The 19,932-nt window shown below is 43.9% G+C and overlaps 1 protein-coding gene across 6 annotated transcripts in view; it reads left to right on the plus strand.

Annotated features, from left to right (window-relative positions):
• The first annotated feature begins 282 nt into the window (after positions 1-282).
• CDIP1 (cell death inducing p53 target 1) overlaps positions 283-19,932 on the plus strand; it is a 37,454-nt gene continuing 17,804 nt past the window's right edge. The window contains exons 1-2 of one of the 6 annotated variants that reach the window (XR_006274510.1): positions 456-640; positions 16,717-16,802. The gene's annotated coding sequence lies outside the window, so the exon portion shown is untranslated. Of the gene's footprint in view, positions 641-892; positions 1,266-16,716; positions 16,803-19,932 lie in introns of those variants that run through there. The other 5 variants (XM_043493194.1, XM_038419838.2, XR_006274509.1 and 2 more) reach the window with 5 other exon arrangements.

The following is a 19,932-nucleotide window of genomic DNA, read 5'->3' on the forward strand; positions in this document are numbered from 1 at the left end:
TGCACCGTCAACGACTCTGACACAAGAAAGCAAATAAAAAATATGTGTGTGTGTGTCTATATTTTTCAATTTCATAACATTTGGCGCACAATCCATGACTTTTGAATTCTTGCGGCTGTCGGCTGTCAGTCTGTCTCAGGGTTATCCATCTGTGTAAGAACGAGAGTGGAATCTGCCTATAGAAGGATCAACTAGCAACCACAGAACCCCACGGGCCAGGCTGGTGCAGGTGTGTGGGCTCCCAGCGAGTGACAAGGGCAGTCAGGTGCCCTCAGTCTCACCAGGCACCTAAAGAACAGCTGGACTAACTTGGCCCTAGAGCCTGGCTGATCTTCACCCCGTGCGCTCCCTTTGCCCCTCCCCTTGCCGCCGGCTGGGTGAGTCTGACCCGCTCCGGCACAAGCTCCGCCCATCCCCACTCCTCCCCTCGGATTGGCCCCGCGCCGCTAGCCGCAGGGACGCCGCTGTCATCCCAAGTGAGGGCAGAGCGGGGCCGTGGCTTCAGCGGATGTTACAGTGCATGCGCAGCTTCCCAATGCGCATGCTCAGTCGCAGTAAGGCTGTACAACAGAGCGGATTCTCCCGCTACCTCCCGCCGCTGGTCTGTCAGGGGCTTCCCGCGCTGCTGCCTTGCTATCCGGTAGGTGGCGCGTGAGGCGAGGGGGTCCGGGCGGCTCTGACAGCGGGGCGGCAGTGCCCCCTCGTCTCGGTGCCTGCGTCGCGCTCCCTCAACAGGGTTGGGGCAGTAGGGACTTGGGCGCTTCCCACAGGGTGGCCCCACTCCCCGCGCGGGGCATGCCGGGGGCTGTAGTCCGGCCGGGCTTCGCGCTCCGGGGGGAGCCGGGAGAGGGGCGGGGCCGAGAACTACAACTCCCAGCGGCCGCCGCGACGCGACCAACCTGCCCCTATGAGGCAGGCAGCCAGCCTGCCCGGGGCCTGGCCCTTGTGGGGGGGGGTCTCTGGGCGCCGCTCGGCAGTCAGAGCCAGGCTGGGGGGCGCCCCTGGGGGGCCTGTGGACTCCAGCGCGTTGCGGCACCACTGGCGGCTCGCTGTGGAGCCGGCACAGTCCGGATCCGCGTCCCCCTGGGGCTGGAGCTGCGCCCCCTGCCCCAGGCACAAGTCGGGGGCAAACTGGAGGGGCCGGGGCGGCTGGCGAGCCTGGGGCATGAGAGGAGCCGCTGAGTCGAGTTGAGCTGTCTGGAGGATGTAGTTGGGGTGTGTCTGCGGTGCAGGATCCCCCCTGCTGTGTCTCTGTTTATTTTCCTGTAAGGAACTGGAGAAAATCAACTGGGCTGCTGCGTGCCCTGGTTGCCCAATCCCTAAACCATGCCCTGGGGGGAAACGTTAAGCAGGTCTTGCAGGCTCCTATCTTGTGAGGCAAAGCAAAGGTCAGGCTCCCAGCCACACACCCCACTTGTGATACACAGCCATAAAAATACTTTATGCTTGTATAGCTCCTTCAGTGTGAGCAGGGTAAAACGGTTTAGAGAAGTGGAAAATCGTAAATAGGTGAAAACTGAGATCAAGTGTAAGGCCTTGGTAGTGCATGAACATTGTCTCATTTTAACAGTACCGGTATAATGAAAGTGGGGCAACTTCCTGGCATGGATCGGGTATCAGAGTGCTTGTACCAGTATACGCAAAAAGAAAAGGAGTACCCGTGGCACCTTAGAGACTAACAAATTTAAATTTAAAGGAGTACTTGTGGCACCTTAGAGACTAACAAATTTATTAGAGCATAAGCTTTCGTGAGCTACAGCTCACTTCATCGGATGCATTTGGTGGAAAAAAAACTGGTGGTTTTTTTTTCCACCAAATGCATCCGATGAAGTGAGCTGTAGCTCACGAAAGCTTATGCTCTAATAAATTTGTTAGTCTCTAAGATGCCACAAGTACTCCTTTTCTTTTTGCGAATACAGACTAACACGGCTGCTACTCTGAAATTTAAATTTGTTAGTCTCTAAGGTGCCACGGGTACTCCTTTTCTTTTTGCGAATACAGACTAACACGGCTGCTACTCTGTACCAGTATAGAATTACATCCACATTTGGGCTTGTACTGGGATAACTAAATTGGTTTAAAAAAACTATACCCCTAACCAAAATAGTTACCCTAGTACAAAATCTGTGTGTAGAGCAGGCCTTAGTGACTTGCCCAGGGTCACCGAATGAGGCAGTGGTATAGTCAGAAATGCTGTGCCAGAAGTCCTGATTTCCTGTCCTGTACACTAACAGCTGTCCTTAATTTTTAGCAAAATAGCTACTATTTTTTCCATTCTGTCCATACACTCAATTCCAGATTTTTGGATTTCAGTTATATTAAAAGGTGTGCCTTGGATTGTCTCCCAAATATCCCAGATTTTTTTTCAAATATCCTGGATTGTAGTTTTCAGATATTTCCTGGTATGACTCATATGAAGGAAGTAGGTACAAAATGTTGTACGTGTTGGTTTCATGGGTATGAGACCTTTGATTAGAGATTTATGTTCTTACTGAGTTTGAAAGTGGTTTCATAAGTACAGTTTTTTTCATGCACTAGTAAAGACTTCCACTAAACTTTTCATGAGTGCTTTGTAAATTGTAGCATTCCATACCATGACTAAAATGGTTCACTTTTAACAGATGACAGACTTGGTTAAATGGGGTAATGTTTTCTTTGGTACACTTTTAAAACTTTTTTAACTCTAATACAAGGTTAAAAAAACCTTCTTTATAATAGAAGTTATTCTGAAGCACTCATAACTCATTCAGAGGCACTTTGTGAACACTTCAAACATCAAGATCATTCCCCTTTGGCATCCTTTGGGCCTAATATGCCAAAATATTTGGAGTTCCACTTTGACATGGCATTTCTCTGAGCTCACCTTTATGTATTTACAAAGCAGGCCTTCCCCTTTTTCAAGTAAACCTGAGTGAGCTGGGATAGGAAATGACTGTTTGGGGAGAAAGTGGTGATTGGTTATTGTTAACTTGTAAACAACTGGTGGTGTGCTCTACCCTTATATAAGATCCTGCTCTAAAGGTCTTTCAGTCAAAAATCTGTAATTGAGAAGACTGCAGGCCCCTATAGACGCAGAGACAGGATTAAAACGACTTATTTTTTTCATTTCTTTTAGGTATCCTGTAAGAAGTGAATCTTTAGGAGGGGTTTGAAACCAGGGAGGGCTGGGGAGTGTCTTGGCAATGTGATAAAGGCACTGAGTGAAAGGAAATGAGTGGAGTACTGCGATAGTTATCAATGGAGGAAAGAAGTGGGTGAAGTTCATGCATATAAACTAGTTCAGAGACTATAGGTCAGAGTACAGTTCTGAAGGACTTTTAGAGTGAGAACAAGAGTTTAAACTTGATGTGGTGGATAATGGGGAAAAGAAAGGGAAGGAAATCAAAGATGGGCATGACGTTCTGAATGATGGGCAAGATCATAATTCTAGCAGGTGCATTTTGGAAACACTCACATCACTACTCTTGTATTGGGGAGACAGTAGGAGGAAGTTGTAATTAGTGGTGCCTGTTCCTTTTTAGAGTTGAGGGGGTATTTCAGCCATGTTACTAACCCTGCATGTCCATGGCACTGGTAATTTCCAGAGCACGCCTTTTCATTCTTTCACCCTGTCATATTGCAATGTGTGTGGCATAGGCAAATGCAGTTGTCTCATTTGTATTTGAAATGGGGGGTAATGTCAAATCTACATTAATTGCCTCTGATGTCAGTGCAGCTTCACACAGTTGGAAGCCTGAAAGAGGGAGAGATGAAGGGCCTTTTTTCTTTGATAGTAGAAAACTCAAAGGAAGGCATGAGTTTGAATCAGTTTGGGAAGTAGGACAGAATGAGTGTGTCTGCCATTAAATTCCTCAAGCTTCTGTTCTAACCTATTGGTGATCCTTATTGGGTACTTTAGAAAGCAAAAAGCACTGAGGAACTTTATTATGTAAAAACTGATTTTTATTGTTGTTGGTCCACGTAGAAAATACTGTTAAAAGCCGTGACTAATGCACAGCTCTTCCCAGTCTGGGGGTGATTTGGTTTTGGAAGGAGATACGGGATACACACAGTCCTTTAGCATGTGCTCTGATCCAGCGATATTTGGTTGGAATGTATGTAGCAAAGAGGTTGCAACTGGACCCTTTTGGAGAAGTTCCTTAATGCCCTCTTAAAAGGGCTTTAGGCTATAATATAGAAAATTGCTATAATCTAAAAGAGTGTGTGTTGGGCTCTAAAGAAGCTTATTAAAATCTAATCTTTAAACAAAAAATAAAATGCAATGATTTTTGTAGGACCTAGAACAAAACAGAGTTTTGTCCTCCCCTGCTGACATCACTTCCAGAGTTCTATGAACATAATGTCTGATGTGGCTGAACAAAGTCTGAGGTTGTGAGGCACTCTTAGTTATTAAATATAAACAGGCATCTTAAGTTTAGTGTTGTGTAATGTTTGCCAAGTGCAAATAGAACAAAATGGCAGCCTGGTATAACATAGTGATTAGAATGAAATCATTAGAATGGGGGGTACATCCAGCAGTGGCAGAATTTACATTTTCAAGCTTCTAGACTGGCATACTAAACTGCTGGGTAAAAAACAAACCACATACTTGCGGGTGCACTGCTTCCCCAGACTGAACGTGGTTGGTTGGGTGGTTTTGTTTTTTGCGACTGAGCTGATTCTGTTGTTCTAATCCCCTCCCCACACAACCTTTAACCGTCTCTCCTAATTTAACTACATAGGAGGCTTGGACAGGATGTCCTGCTTGCACCCAAGGTGAGGAAGGGTGGTGAAAAAGTAATAGAAGGAAGCTTTGTGTTACAGCTATTAAGTAGTAAGATGATATCTCTGTATCTGTGACATCATAGAGGAAAGTTTTAAATCTAGTTCTCTACCATCCCCTCTCATGGCGGAAATGATATTTTATATGAAACATACCCATTGTATCAATTCCTTTTTTTAACAGGCAAAAGGTTGATTAAGGGCCTGACCCAGCAGTTTTTATGCAGGCAAAGCAAACTAAAATGAAGCTGATTGTAGGATCAGGCACTTGAGCACTTTTATTTTCAGAGAGCAAGAGTGTCAACTTCTATCTTTTGATGCGATATTTACATTGTTCTTCTTGTGCTTTGATTACTGACAGAAGTAATTTGTGATCATGTGCAAACCAGAAAAAAAGCAACTTGATTTTCATAAGTTATGTTTCCTTAAATGCAGAACAAAGCATAGGCCTTTTTCAGCTATTAAAATGAACCAACATAGTGTAGATGCCATGCTGGACCAGACATTATTTTAGAAGAGAGACAAGGTGGGTGAGGTAATATCTTATTGGACCAGTTTCTGTTGGTAAGAGAAACAAGTTTTCAACTTTACACTTCTTCAGGTCTGGGAAAGGTACTCGGAGTGTCACAGCTAAATACAAGGGTGGAACAGATTGTTTAGCATAAGTAGTTAACACATGTTACAGTGGAGTATTCAAGGGTAAGTGGCTACAACAGCAGTGTATACAAGCATCATTTTATTACTAGTACAGAGAGTCCCCTGGCGGAGGGTTTAGAGAGCACCGTGTGTACTCTCAACATAAAATTATGATGATGGAAACATTTGGCTGCTGTGCTATGGTGTCATTTTGGGGAAACGTTCTCTATAGATATTATTGAATTTTGGGTGTGGTTTTTATACTGGTGAAAGATGCCTGTCTGACAGGCTTGGACTGAAAGCCTGTGTTTAAGCTCAAGCCAGATGTAGCATGGACAGTGAGTGACGAGGCAAACTTCCTCCATGCTCCAAACCTGACCTGAAGGCACCTATTCTAGAACTAGATCTACATTAGATCTATATTGGAAAGGGTTTACTGGTGTAGCTATAATGGCAATCCCTTCTAGTGGAGATATAGCCTATACTGGCAAAAGAGTGCTTTTGCTGGTATAGTTTACACCAGTTTTATGAACAAAGTAAACTATAATGGCAAATTTCAGAGTAGCAGCCGTGTTAGTCTGTATTCGCAAAAAGAAAAAGAGTACTTGTGGCACCTTAGAGACTAACAAATTTATTTGAGCATAAGCTTTCGTGAGCTACAGCTCACTTCATCGGATGCACTTGCTGTAGCTCACGAAAGCTTATGCTCAAATAAATTTGTTAGTCTCTAAGGTGCCACAAGTACTCTTTTTTTATAATGGCAAAAGCATTTTGTTGCTAGTATAACTGTCTATACTAGGGATTTTTGCCAGAATAAAAATGTCACACCACTATCTGACATTACTATATCAGCAAAAGCTTCTAGTGTGAACCTGGCCTAGCTGTGAGAAGGTAGCTTGATCTTTGTGACTCATTCAGTCCTTTTTCTCTGTTAGAGAGAGTCAGAAATGCCGTTGTGTTGATATTTTTGTAATGTACACCTGGCTGCTGGGAACTGGATTGTTCACACAGGCAGCCTTCCAGGATAAATATGGTCACAGTCATTGGTCATTGCCAGTCTTGGCTGGATTTGAGCCTGTGATGTTCTCAATAACATTAAGAATATAATGAATGTTTGGAAAGGGTGCGAACTGTGTGTATGTCCTGTAAAATGCCATCATTCAGAAGTCATCTCTGCCAGGTGAGTTTTCAAATAGAACTAGGCATATAGGCTTTTTCCACTGAAACTGAGTCACAATTATCCATCAGTCTCTAAGTGGATGCATCTCACACAATCAGTTTAGTGAGAGAGTGTATGCTGGTGGACCTCAGTCTTCCTGCCTTCATTGTTTCTCTAACTTAATTATGCATCAGACTCCAGATAAATTAGATCAGATGTTCGCCCCCAAAAAAGTGGTTTGAGGCCTAAATAGTCATTGTCTGAGAAGTAGAGCCCTCTAGATGGGATGTGAAGAATAGCTGAATATTAATTACATTAAAACTAAACCACCATCACTCAGAAATCCCCTGTGTTCCCTCCAAAAGCCATGCAGCTGGAATGGTTGAAAAGAATGGCTGGAAGAGAAGGTATAATCTGTTAGACAAATGAATAATCTTAAATTTCTGTAGAGAACTATTGAAATATTTATTTTTAATTTAGCTCACAGAATAAAGATTGTTGGATGGACTGATTTTAGCAAAAGTTAACTGTGGCTTAGCACTGGGGGTGGATTCATTGCTTTGTTGTGGGCAGGACTGAGGTTGACTGCAAAATAATTGCACAAGTAGCAGACCTGGCATCCTTTTGTTTTGAAATTGGGAGGCCCTGAGTTGTATTGTCGTGAAGTCTGCCGATATGTCACACGGCACGTTGCATTCTTCTGATGTGGGTGATGGGAATAGTTCCTCTTAACTCAATAGCAGTGTCCCTAAAATGGGCCATTATCCATATTTTGAAAGGCAAATATAGGTTATTCTGCCAGAGTGTCTGCATGACATTTAAATGCTGAGACAATTGGTATCCTATCTTTCCTTCCTTTTTAATTTTTCAGGTTCATGTTCTTGTCATTCAGTGCTTTCTTTAATCTGTTCTTCCTGGTGCCTGACATTGCAGTTCTTGACAGTGCTTCCTACCTTTGACTGACAAGGGGTGCTGTTAAAGATTTTCTCAGTCTGTCCTGTGATCTTTTCTCTTTCCCAATCATCTGTTTGTTCTAAGATGCAGGATTGCAGCAGGGGCATATTGTTTCCCTGGTATTATGGTAAAAAAAAAATCCTCCAGGGATTGTTTGCGTTGTGCTTTTGCAGTTCTGTGTTACAAACAGTACCACTGCTTGGAACGCTTTCAGAGTCTGAAGTGATCATCTTTCTCTAACGCTGTTGCACCTATCTGTATGTATATCATAATACTTTTTTAAAGCCTTGACTGTATCCCTCTAATTCTCGGATTGCTGTCAGGCTTAGGTTTTCACTGATCTGCCATGCAAGATAAAATTGTGAGGGTTGTAGACAATCCCACAGTGCATCACAACATTGCATTGTACCATCTCAGAAACCCTGCAAGTTTTGACCACAGGGATAGAGCAAAACGCTGTCCCATTTTAAGCTAATGGATAAGGATAATTTTGGGAGCCTCCTCCTTTCTATATAACTTCACAATTAGGAAGATTGTGTGAACTAGTGTAAATCCTTTTAATGGCTTTCTTAGTTAGAAACAGCCTGTGTAATTTTTTTAAAAATGTGTGTGTGGGAGAGGGCTTCAGGGATTCTTCTTATGTTCTCTTCAAAACACCTTGTGCTGGGTGATGCAGCTTCTCATAGTGGAGAGCTATTAAGCTTCTTCTGGGAGTCCATCAACTTATTGCACCACTGACTGGAAGAGGCTTGCTTACCAATGACAAGTGGCACATGCCAGGCTGATCATACTGTCTCCCATCACTTGTTGCTGGGGCAGTTTGAAGTTAATTTGTATTAGACGCAACCAGAGACAGATTAAGATAACATTGTATCAAGAACAAAACTATATTGATCAAGACTCTTGAGATATTGCAGCCCATGACTTGAAATAACTGCTGCTTTTTATAGAATCTTGAGGCATTGTATATTTTCTCAAAGACTGGAGTTACCAATCGCCATTAAACTAACAAAAGTAGGACAGAGCTTGGAACACAGAGTGCAGTGTTTCTGTTAAGAATCCCCTCTACGTTTTTGGATATGTCATGTTGTTTAGCCAAACAAACTAAAAACTTTCCTACGCAAGAAAGCGCTGTAAATGTTCTACTACAGAAGTAAATTAACCCCTTTGAGAATAAATTATTTGATGAGATGCTACATCCATTTGTCACATTTGCAGTACACATTTTTATATATCAGTCTGTTTAATAGCTGTGAACTCACAAAAACTAAATTCAGAGTTGAAACTTCCAATTGCATCCTTAAGTGAGCCAAATGGGATCATATCTGGCAGCTGATAGCCTGGTTTGCATATAGTTATTAATCTTTAAAACAAAGTTTGTGCCTTTATTGCTGCCTTATGATTATAAAGAGGAGCTCTCAGTTTAACGGAGCAAGCTTTCTGAAGGCTCAAAATACTCTCCCTGAAGTTGGAGAAAGCTGCAAGTTGCCTTTCAGCCATCCTGGTCCTCCAAAAATCTTGCAAAACTCTGCCAGTACTGTGCAAGAAGGCAGGACCTGAGCTGCCTTTCTGTTCTACTAACACAAAAGAGAGAAGTATTCTCTAAACTGTAAATTCCATTTTCATCCATCTCAAAAGGAGCAGGAAAGAGCACAGATTTTTTTTTTTCTTTCTTCACATCTATGTGGTGCCATTGATTATGATGGTGTAAGTTAAGGATGGAGTAGGATTCCTTGACTCTGACTTTATTGGTGTATGGGATTTTGAGGCTAACCCTAAATGTTACTTTTAATGTAGGGTGGATGGAAAAGGGAGGCAGAGTGTAAAGGGAAGATATTTCACTAGATTTTTTTCAATTCCTCTTTGGAGATGCCATCTGAATACATTTGTCCTTTGGAAGTTGAAAGATTCCTTTGAAACACTCTGCTTCAAAGTATGATTGACATAAGTTGAAATCCTTTAGCAGTTGTTTCAGGCTACACGAATTCATGCAGGTTGGTAAGAGACACTGTAAAATGGATTAGACTGATAGGAGTTCAGTTCTAAACTGGCTAAAGGGGTGCTCTCGTTGAAAAAGACAGGAAGAGGGGTTTCCCTGAAAAGATTTCACAGCCATGGCACTTGGTATCAGTCTCATGAAGGAGTGGCTACTCTTGAAAGCTTTAGACTTTTAGAAACTTGGTCGCCAGTAATACATTTACTCTTCTGAAACAATGATGTTTTAATTTACACTGACAAAAAGGAGAGGAGGGAGAATTGGAATCATCCAAAGTTTAGGCGTGGGGAAATCTCTCACCAAGTCCTCCTGATTTGGCTGGCAGGTGTTCCTTCCACTCCAGATAGATGGGAGTGCTTGTACTCAGGTAGACCCTCATAAATGCTCCCTTTGTCAGATGAGTGGAGGCAGAACTAGAATGGGTAACTTTGTCCAGCACTCACCAGGAAGCTGCATTTCTCTGTGTAGGAAAGCTTTATTCAACCTTGACTAAGAAATGGATAATATGTTTCTCTCCTACAGGATCTCTTGTGATGAAGGTCCTTATTACTAACTTAATTACAGATAGAGGATTAGTATTCCTGATTTCTTCCTTGGTGGTGTCAGTTGGCATCCCTATTGGAGTGGGCCTTAGCAGACTCCACCAAGTTCCCAATTTTGTCAAATTATTGGCAAATGAATCAGTGCAAGAGTAGAGCTCAAATTATTGTATTCCCAAGGATCTGTCTCAAGTGCTCCTAGCTTCCTATAAAGCATCCCTCATAAGTAGGGCTTCTGTTTTTCAGGGTTTTTTAATTTAATTTTTCAGCGTTTATTTTTAGCAATTTTTGAGTTTTATGTAGATGTCCAAAATCAGGGTTTTTGGGTGGGCTTTCTTTTTGTACAGTATATGCTGTCATGTGTAATTTCTTTGTAATGTTCCCTAGTGCACTTTAATGTACTACTATTTCAAACAGCACTAGGGAACATTTTCACAGATTTGCCTTCACAATAGGCCTGTCTACACTAGAAAAATGTGCACTGGTGGACCTATGTAATAATTTTGATCAGTGTCGTTTTGGAGGAGAGAAGTGGACAGGGACAGAGGCAAAGCTGTGTCTCTCTGTGATTCAGTCACTCCAGATTACCTGCTGGGGTCTTTGAAATACTGCGGCTGGAAGGTGATGTTAGTCTAACATCTTGTAGGGCTTGCTGTAGGATATCCCTGACTTGGATGGGATTCAAAAGAGGTTATAATCAAAAGTCTGCATCCTTTTGCAATCAGAAAATATTTTCTTGTGAATTTTGGTGTCTGTGGAAGTGTCACACAGATAAAGGGGAAGTAACATGGTCTAGTGGTACAGGCATGGGACTGGAGGTCAGGAGAGCTGAGTTTAGTCCTGACTCTCCCACCTGCTCATTGTATGATCTTAGGTAAGTCACTTAGCCTTTCTTTAAGAACATAAAACAGCCATACTGGGTTAAACCAAAGGTCTGTCTAGCCCAGTATATTGTCTTCTGACAGTGGCCAGTCCCAGGTGCTTCAGAGGGAATGAACAGAATAGATAATCATCAATTGATGCATCCATCCCTCCTCTGTTTTCCCACAGTAAAATGGGAATAATACTTGCCTTCCCTTGTAAGATACTTTGAGATCTTTGGGTGAACATTATTTGTTGCTGTAGCAGACTTGGCTTAGCCTAGTGCAGGTAAGTGCTGTATGAGCTCCCTATCCCAGATCTGTCAGTGAACCTTGAAGTCCTGACTTGCATCTCTTCAGTGGCCTGCTTATTGAGCTCCAATTATGTCAAATGAAGGCGTGGCTTTGTTAAGTATGTGGTTGTGGAGATCACACATTTTTCAGCTCATCCTGCACTTTCTTTGATCCTGTTTGATGTATCACTCTACAGAACCAGGCCAACCATGTCCAGGTTGTGTCCCTTCTTGGCATCTGCCAAGTGGCTGCCTGGAGGTCTGGGTAGGGTCTTGAGGCCTCAGTGGCTTTTGTCTCACCTGTAGAGGTGACCTGCTGCTCTAGCCCTGCCTGATAAGGGAGACAGCACAGTTAGGAGCAGGGAGAAGGAAGTGGCCTAACAGATAAGTTGTCCTCTCCCTGAAAGACTAATTCATGCAAAGGCCAAGAGCCCTCTGTGACACTCTGTACCTTGGGGGAGCACCCAGCACCTCCATGTTCATCCTTGTAAAATGATTGTGTGGTATCCAATGCAAAGTTTGTCCCATCGGAGGTCTTTGGAAGGCTCATGATGTACTGAGCATTGTTGTTATAGTAATGTTAACTATATACATGAAATTATAACCTTTATGAGGCTGAAAAATGTAACCTCGTGGCTTAAAGCAAGCCCAGACAAAAACTCTCCAGAAGCAGAGGGGCAGTTCACACCTCAACAGGGCATGGATGGGACAAACCAAGCCCAGCCTCACAGGAACAATAGACGCTGGCCTTGGCAGCAACAGAAGAGTCTGTTAGACTCTCGACCCCCTTCCTTTGGTCAGTTTGGAACTGTGATGAGGTAATGCTCACCTGACTCTGAAGAGCAAAGCCAAAAGAGAAGAAATGACATGAGATATTGGCTAGTATCATTCGCTTGCAAGTAGCTGGGAGCAGCTGACATGCCAGAGGCTGTGCGTGAACAGCCCAGGATTGGGGGTTCTCACAGCAGAGCAGGGTAAGGCTGGCTCCCAGAGTCAAGGATTGGAGTGACCTAGCAGATCACCGGTCCAGATAACACCAGAGGGGAACGTCATAACCTCTTTTCTTCCTAACCATGGAGGGATGAGTAGTGAATTGGTGGGGATGAGAAGAAGGCTGAGTTGGGGATGGTGAACTGGCAGAGAAGAGGGGCATGAGGGGAAGGCAAAGGGCCTAGTACTTCCCATATACATACATGTGAAATTTTAACATGTGAACAAGAAAGTGTCTCCTCCAGAATGGAACTAGAGCCTTGTTTTGTGATGTAACTGAACTTTCCCTAGTGGCTACACTGAGCACTTCCCAAGCACTTGTTAGCGAAACTGGCTTCCGGCTTCCAGAGGTGAAAGTTTGGTGCTCTCGCTACTGCCCCTCTTAGAGCCATCTCCCCAAACATATATCAGCTTAGCTGGGGAGTTCTGTTAGCTTCTGTGTTATGCAACAGTGCCTATGTGTGCTCCTGGTGTGTACGAACACGTGTAGTGATATGTCTGTAGTACCCAGAAATGTGCCGGGGTAAGGCACCCCACAGGCTGGCAGAGTAGACTTAGCGATGGGCACCCCTAACATTTTTCAGGGTATCAGAATGCGTTATCCCATGTGTGATCTGGGATCTTCCGAGTGTGTCCCTATGTTAATCCTGAGATAAATTTTGAGGGGACTTAGTGAGAAGCAAAATACAATGTGACTGCTAGCACCAAACTGTTAAAAGGAACTAAATCCCTGTTCTGGCAAGGAGCTGCTAGAAGTATGGGTCATTCCAGTGCCTCTGCATTCAAGAATAAGCCTGCACCATCTGTTGTGTTCCATACTTCATGAATGCAGGAAGATCTAATTACATCCTGTGAGCAGTAAGTAGTGTTTGATGCAGCACACAAGCCAGCAGTACAGCAAGTGCAAAGTACTTCACTTAGGAAGGAAAAAATCAAATGCACGGCTACAAAATGGGGAATAACTGTCTAGGTGGTGGTATTGCTGAAAAGGATCTGGGGGTTATAGTGGTTCACAAATTGACAAACTATACTCTTAACCCAGCGGAAGAATCTCGGGGCTTCCCTTTTTGCCCCTTCACCCCCACGAACATGATACAGTTCTGTGGTGACCTAGAATCCTATTTTCGACGTCTCAGACTCAAGGAATATTTCCAACACACCTCTGACCAACATATTAACCCACAGACACCTTCCTACCAACACTACAAAAAGAAGGATTCTGGGTGGACTCCTCCTGAAGGTCGAAACAACAGACTGGACTTCTACATAGAGTGTTTCCGCTGACGTGCACGAGCTGAAATTGTGGAAAAGCAGCATCACTTGCCCCATAACCTCAGCCGTGCAGAACACAATGCCATCCACAGCCTCAGAAACAACTCTGACATCATAATCAAAAAGGCTGACAAAGGAGGTGCTGTCATCATCATGAATAGGTCGGAGTATGAACAAGAGGCTACTAGGCAGCTCTCCAACACCATTTTCTACAAGCCATTACCCTCTGATCCCACTGAGAGTTACCAAAAGAAACTACAGCATTTGCTCAAGAAACTCCCTGAAAAAGCACAAGAACAAATCCGCACAGACACACTCCTAGAACCCCGACCTGGGGTATTCTATCTGCTACCCAAGATCCGTAAACCTGGAAATCCTGGACGCCCCATCACCTCAGGCATTGGCACCCTGACAGCAGGATTGTCTGGCTGTGTAGACTCCCTCCTCAGGCCCTATGTTACCAGCACTCCCAGCTATCTTCGAGATACCACTGACTTCCTGAGGAAACTACAATCCATTGGTGATCTTCCTAAAAACACCATCCTAGCCGCTATGGATGTAGAAGCTCTCTACACCAACATTCCACACAAAGATGGACTACAAGCCGTCAGGAACAGTATCCCCAATAATGTCATGGCTAACCTGGTGGCTGAACTTTGTGACTTGGTCCTCACCCATAACTATTTCACATTCGGGGACAATGTATACCTTCAAATCAGCGGCACTGTGATGGGTACCCGCATGGCCCCACAGTATGCCAACATTTTTATAGCTGACTTAGAACAACGCTTCCTCAGCTCTCGTCCCCTAATGCCCCTACTCTACTTGCGCTACACTGATGACATCTTCATCATCTGGACCCATGGAAAAGAAGCCCTTGAGGAATTCCACCATGATTTCAACAATTTCCATCCCACCATCAACCTCAGCCTACACCAGTCCACACAAGAGATCCACTTCCTGGACACTATGGTGCTAATAAGCGATGGTCACATAAACACCACCCTATATCGGAAACCTACTGACCACTATTCCTACCTACATGCTTCTAGCTTTCATTCAGATCATACCACACGATCCATTGTCTACAGCCAAGCTCTACGATATAACCGCATTTGCTCCAACCCCTCAGACAGAGACAAACACCTACAAGATCTCTATCATGCATTCCTACAACTACAATACCCACTTGCTGAAGTGAAGAAACAGATTGACAGAGCCAGAAGAGTACCCAGAAGTCACCTACTACAGGACAGGCCCAACAAAGAAAACAACAGAACGCCACTAGCCATCACCTTCAGCCTCCAACTAAAACCTCTCCAACGCATCATCAAGGATCTACAACCCATCCTGAAGGACGACCCATCACTCTCACAGATCTTGGGAGACAGGCCAGTCCTTGCTTACAGACAGCCCCCCCAATCTGAAGCAAATACTCACCAGCAACCACACACCACACAACAGAACCACCAACCCAGGAACCTATCCTTGCAACAAAGCCCGTTGCCAACTCTGCCCACATATCTATTCAGGGGACACCATCATAGGGCCTAATCACATCAGCCACACTATCAGAGGCTCGTTCACCTGCGTATCTACAAATGTGATATATGCCATCATGTGCCAGCAATGCCCCTCTGCCATGTACATTGGTCAAACTGGACAGTCTCTACGTAAAAGAATGAATGGACACAAATCAGACGTCAAGAATTATAACATTCAAAAACCAATTGGAGAACACTTCAGTCTCTCCGGTCATTCGATTACAGACCTGAGGGTGGCTATTCTTCAACAAAAAAATGTCAAAAACAGACTCCAACGAGAGACTACTGAATTGGAATTAATTTGCAAACTGTATACAATTAACTTAGTTTTACTTTGTGTAATGACTCATCCATTCCCAGTCTCTATTCAAGCCTATTTCCCCATGGTATTTCTCCCCCCCACCCCACGCTCCACTGTTCCTCAGATATTCTTGTTAACTGCTGGAAATAGCCTACCTTGCTTGTCACCATGATAGGTTTTCCTCCCTCCCCCCCCTGCTGCTGGTGATGGCTCACTTAAGTGATCACTCTCCTTACAGTGTGTATGATAAAACCCATTGTTTCATGTTCTCTGTGTGTGTATATTAATCTCCCCTCTGTATTTTCCACCAAATGCATCCCATGAAGTGAGCTGTAGCTCACGAAAGCTTATGCTCAAATAAATTTGTTAGTCTCTAAGGTGCCACAAGTACTCCTTTTCTTTTCACAAATTGAATACGAGTCAACAATATGAGGCAGTTGTGAAAAAAGGTAATACTATGCTGGCTGAATGAAAGACACGAGAGGCAATTGTACTGCTCTACTTGGCACTGGTGAGGCCTCAGCTGGAGTAGTGTGTCCAGTTCTATGTGCCACACTTCAGGAAAGATGTGGATAAATTGGAGAGAGTCCAGAAGAGAGCAACTAAAAGGATATAAGGTTTAGAAAACCTGACCTATGAGGGAAGGTTAAAAAATTTGGAGATGATTAGCCTTGAGGAAAAGAAGACTGAAGGGGGACCCCATAGCAGTCAGTCTTCAAATATGTTACAACGCTGGCAGACCAGACGCCAGCTCTTGCCTAATCCCTTTGGGTATTAGCTAAGAGCTGATGGTGTCATATTTGGAGACCAGGCCAGATTACCTGTGTGTTCATTTTGCTCAAAATAGATATAGACTTATAAGAATGTATTTAGAGTCTATGAAATGCTTGTATGTTGCTGTGTGCATTAATCTCACTTATAATAGCTACATCCCCTGTTATAAGGTAATAGTTACAGAGCAAACACTTAACTATCAACCCCCACATTCAAGAGAGAAACATTACTCAGTGTGAAACACGGGAGGTGTTACCTCCTGCCCAGCAAAAGAAGGCCCATAGACACCAAACAAACCATTGTGGAACATCAGAGGACAAAAGAACTTGTTGATTGCTTCTCCCCATACCCGCATGAAGAGGAGATGTGCACGTGAACTTGTCCATCATCTTGAATTCTGGGGGGAAAGGAATAAAAATCCATGACAAGAAACCTCATCTTTTTGGATGTTTGATCAAAGACACTAAACTGAAACCAGAGATCCTCAGGGGCTGCCTCCTGCGGGTGCCCTGAGAGACACTTTGAACTGACAGATCACTACAACTCTGTCGCTCTTAGGATTTAGATGATAACTTATTTGTGTGTATATGTTTGCTTGCTTTAATAGGTAAATAACTGTTTTATTTCTTTTTCCTAGTGAATAAACCTACGGATAGTTTATTACAGGATTGGTTACAAACATTGTCTTTGGCATAAGATCTAGGGTACCAACTGATCTGGGGGGTAAGTGACTGGAAGCCACCTGAGTGTGTGGTGGTTTTTTGTTTTTTGTTTTGTTTTGGTATTTTTTGGTGCAAGTGACCATTTATCACTAAGTCCAGTTTGTCTGGGTGGCAGGATAAACTGGAGAGTCTCAGGATACCGTCTGTGACTCCATGGTAAGACTGCTATAGTGATCCAGGAGTTCACATTTGTTGTTGGCTTGGTGAAATCTAATTATAGAACATACCACCAGCTTGGGGAGTCTGCCCTGTTACTAACAGTCTGCCCTGAGGTAAAAAGAAAAGCAGTACTTGTGGCACCTTAGAGACTAACAAATTCATTAGAGCATAAGCTTTCGTGAGCTACAGCTCACTTCATCGGATGCACTTCATCGGATGCCCTGAGGTAGGCACTCATGGTCGTGAGCCACTACAGACAGCGTAACATGTTAAAGTCTGTTTTAAAGAGGACAGTGTTCAATTATTTTCCATGTCCACTGAAGATAAAACAAGAAATAAAGGGCTTAATATGCAGCAGGGGAGGTCTAGGTTAAATATGAGGGGAAACTTTCTAGCTATAAGGATAGTTGAGCTCTGGAATAAGCTTCCAAAGGAGGTTGTGGAATCTCCATTACTGAAGGTTTCTAAGAACAGGTTGGACAAACCTGTCAAGGATGGTCTAGATTACTTGGTCCTGCCTCAACGCAGGGGACTGGACTAGATGACTCTCGAGGTCCCTTCCAGCCCTATATTTCTATGATTCTATAAGCTCCCTTCAATGGAGATATCTTTAGCAGGGTCTGTGTCACCTTTTCACCTAGCACCAACTCATGGCTCACAACTCCATTAAGTTGATCTCCCTGAGAGGGTGCCACGTGACTTTCAGCTTCTGGTTCACCCTTTCCCCCCATCTTTATCCTCCTGGTAGACAACTCCACAAAAACAATGCAGCATCTGGTGAGAAGCAAGCAACCTCCTCCCAGGCTGCAGGGTCTGCTTAATTGGGATTCAGTTTCTCTACCTTAGGGCATGGCTACACTTGTAGATGTAGAGCGCTTTGAGTTAAACCAGCCTTGGTAGAGTGCAGTAGGGAAAGTGCTGCAGTCTGTCTACACTGACCGCTTCAAGTGCACTGGCGTGGCCACACTTCCGGCACTTGCAGCAGCATTGGGAGCGGTGCATTATGGGCAGCTATCCCAGCATGCAAGTGGCTGCAACGTGCTTTTCAAATGGGGGTGGGGTGGAATATGACAGGGAGTGTGTTGTGTGTATGTTGGGGGAGAGAGGGGGTTTTTGGGGGGCTGAGAGCATGTCAGCCTGCTGTCTTGTAAGTTAAGACAGCAGCAGACTCCCCTTGTCCCCCCTACCCCCCCGCCACAGCATTCCACACTAATGGTTGCTTTGTCTCGGAGCAGATAAGTAGCTGGCTGTCAGAAACGGAGCTTTCAAAGGGCATTTCCGCATTCCTACAGCCGATTCCAAACAATGATAAGAGTGGCCACTTGACTTAAGGGGATTACGGGATGTTTCTGGAGGCTGATCAGAGCACAGTAAAGCAACACCTTGTTCACACTGGTGCCTCGGCGCTCCAGCAGGGGCACAGCAAACGTTATTCCATTCACCAAGGTGTCAGCGCTCTCCATGCCTTGCCAGTGTGGACGGGTAGTGAGCTAGTGCGTCCGGGGCTCCTTTATTGCACTGTAACTCACAAGTGTAACCAAGCCCTTAGGTACTTACCATTGTATCTGAGCACCTCACAATCTTTAATGCTTGCTTGCAACACCCCTGTGAAGTAGGGCAGGGCTGTTATCCCATTTTACAGATGGAAGACTGAGCCACAGAGAGGCCCAAGGTCACAAAAGAAGTGGAGCAGGGAACTGAACCCTGGTTTCCCAAGTCCTAGGCTGGTGCCCTCATCATTGAACCATTCTTAGCAAGTGTTTATATATTGTCTTTCTCTGGAACATTGCCTCAGTGATTATGCCCCATCTGCATCTCTGTTAGCCCAAGGAAGGTGGCCTGAAGCCGTGCCCAGCTTAGCATGCTATCCAAAATCTAAGGTCTTCCACTGCCAGGAGTCCACCTTCTAGATGAAAGTTTTATCTTTCATAAGTCTTGGTTGAGTATCTCCAGGCCCTTTTCAAATATTAACTAAACCTCACACCATCACTGAGTTAGTGTTGTCATTTTGCAGATGGGGAAATTGAGGTAAAGATCAAGTAAGTGACTTGCCCAAGGTGTCTCAGTCTGTGGCAGAGTTGGGAAAAGAACCCATGTTTTCTGACTCCCAATCTTCTGTTTTAACTGCAAGACCATGTATCCTTGCTAGAAATGACCATGGAATCTGAAAATCAAACATCTGACTTAGAGGATATTTCTCACAAGTCTTCAGTAACAACAGCCATGTGACATTTATAGCAAGCAAGCACAACTTCCCAAGTGCTAAGATAAGAATATCTGCAGAGAGAGAAAATGAAAAATCCACACCCCTGAGCGATGTAGTTAAGCCAATCTAATCCCCAGTGTAGACAGTGCTAGGTAGATGGAAGAATTCCTGTGCAAATGGGAGACCTCTCCTGTCAGCGTAGATAGTGTCTACACTTTACACGGAAGCACGACAGTGATGTGGCTGCAGCATTTCAAGTGTAAACAAGCCAACTGCAGCATGAACTCAGCCTTGTCCTTCCTGCTTGTTTCATGGGATACTGTTTATTGCAATAAAATGTAACCTATTAAACTACACATTCCAGCAGAAGAAAATAGGAGAAGTACTTTGTATATGCAGTGATGAATTTTCTAATTCTTTGCAGAATTGCTGCATTTGGAGTTTATCTAAAATAGGAACATTTATCTTATTTCAGTCAATAATATGTTAAACCACAAAACAATGTAACAAGCCCATCATAGATTACTGCCGGACAGACTATTAGACTACATTGGTTATAGTGCTATGGACAAGATTATGTGATATGGGGTTTATGAAAATTTAGACTAGAGATTAGATCAGTGAGGTGGATTCAGAACACAAAGGGCAGGCTTCAGTATTCTGGGTGTTATAGTGGATATAATTAACTCACTTAAAATGAACAGCAGAACCCAAATCTTAATTCTTCTATCCCTTAGAAGTCTCTGCTCTAGAACAGCTCCAAAGC

Source organism: Dermochelys coriacea, chromosome 10 (assembly GCF_009764565.3).
Source record: "Dermochelys coriacea isolate rDerCor1 chromosome 10, rDerCor1.pri.v4, whole genome shotgun sequence".
Classification (NCBI taxonomy): domain Eukaryota; kingdom Metazoa; phylum Chordata; order Testudines; family Dermochelyidae; genus Dermochelys; species Dermochelys coriacea.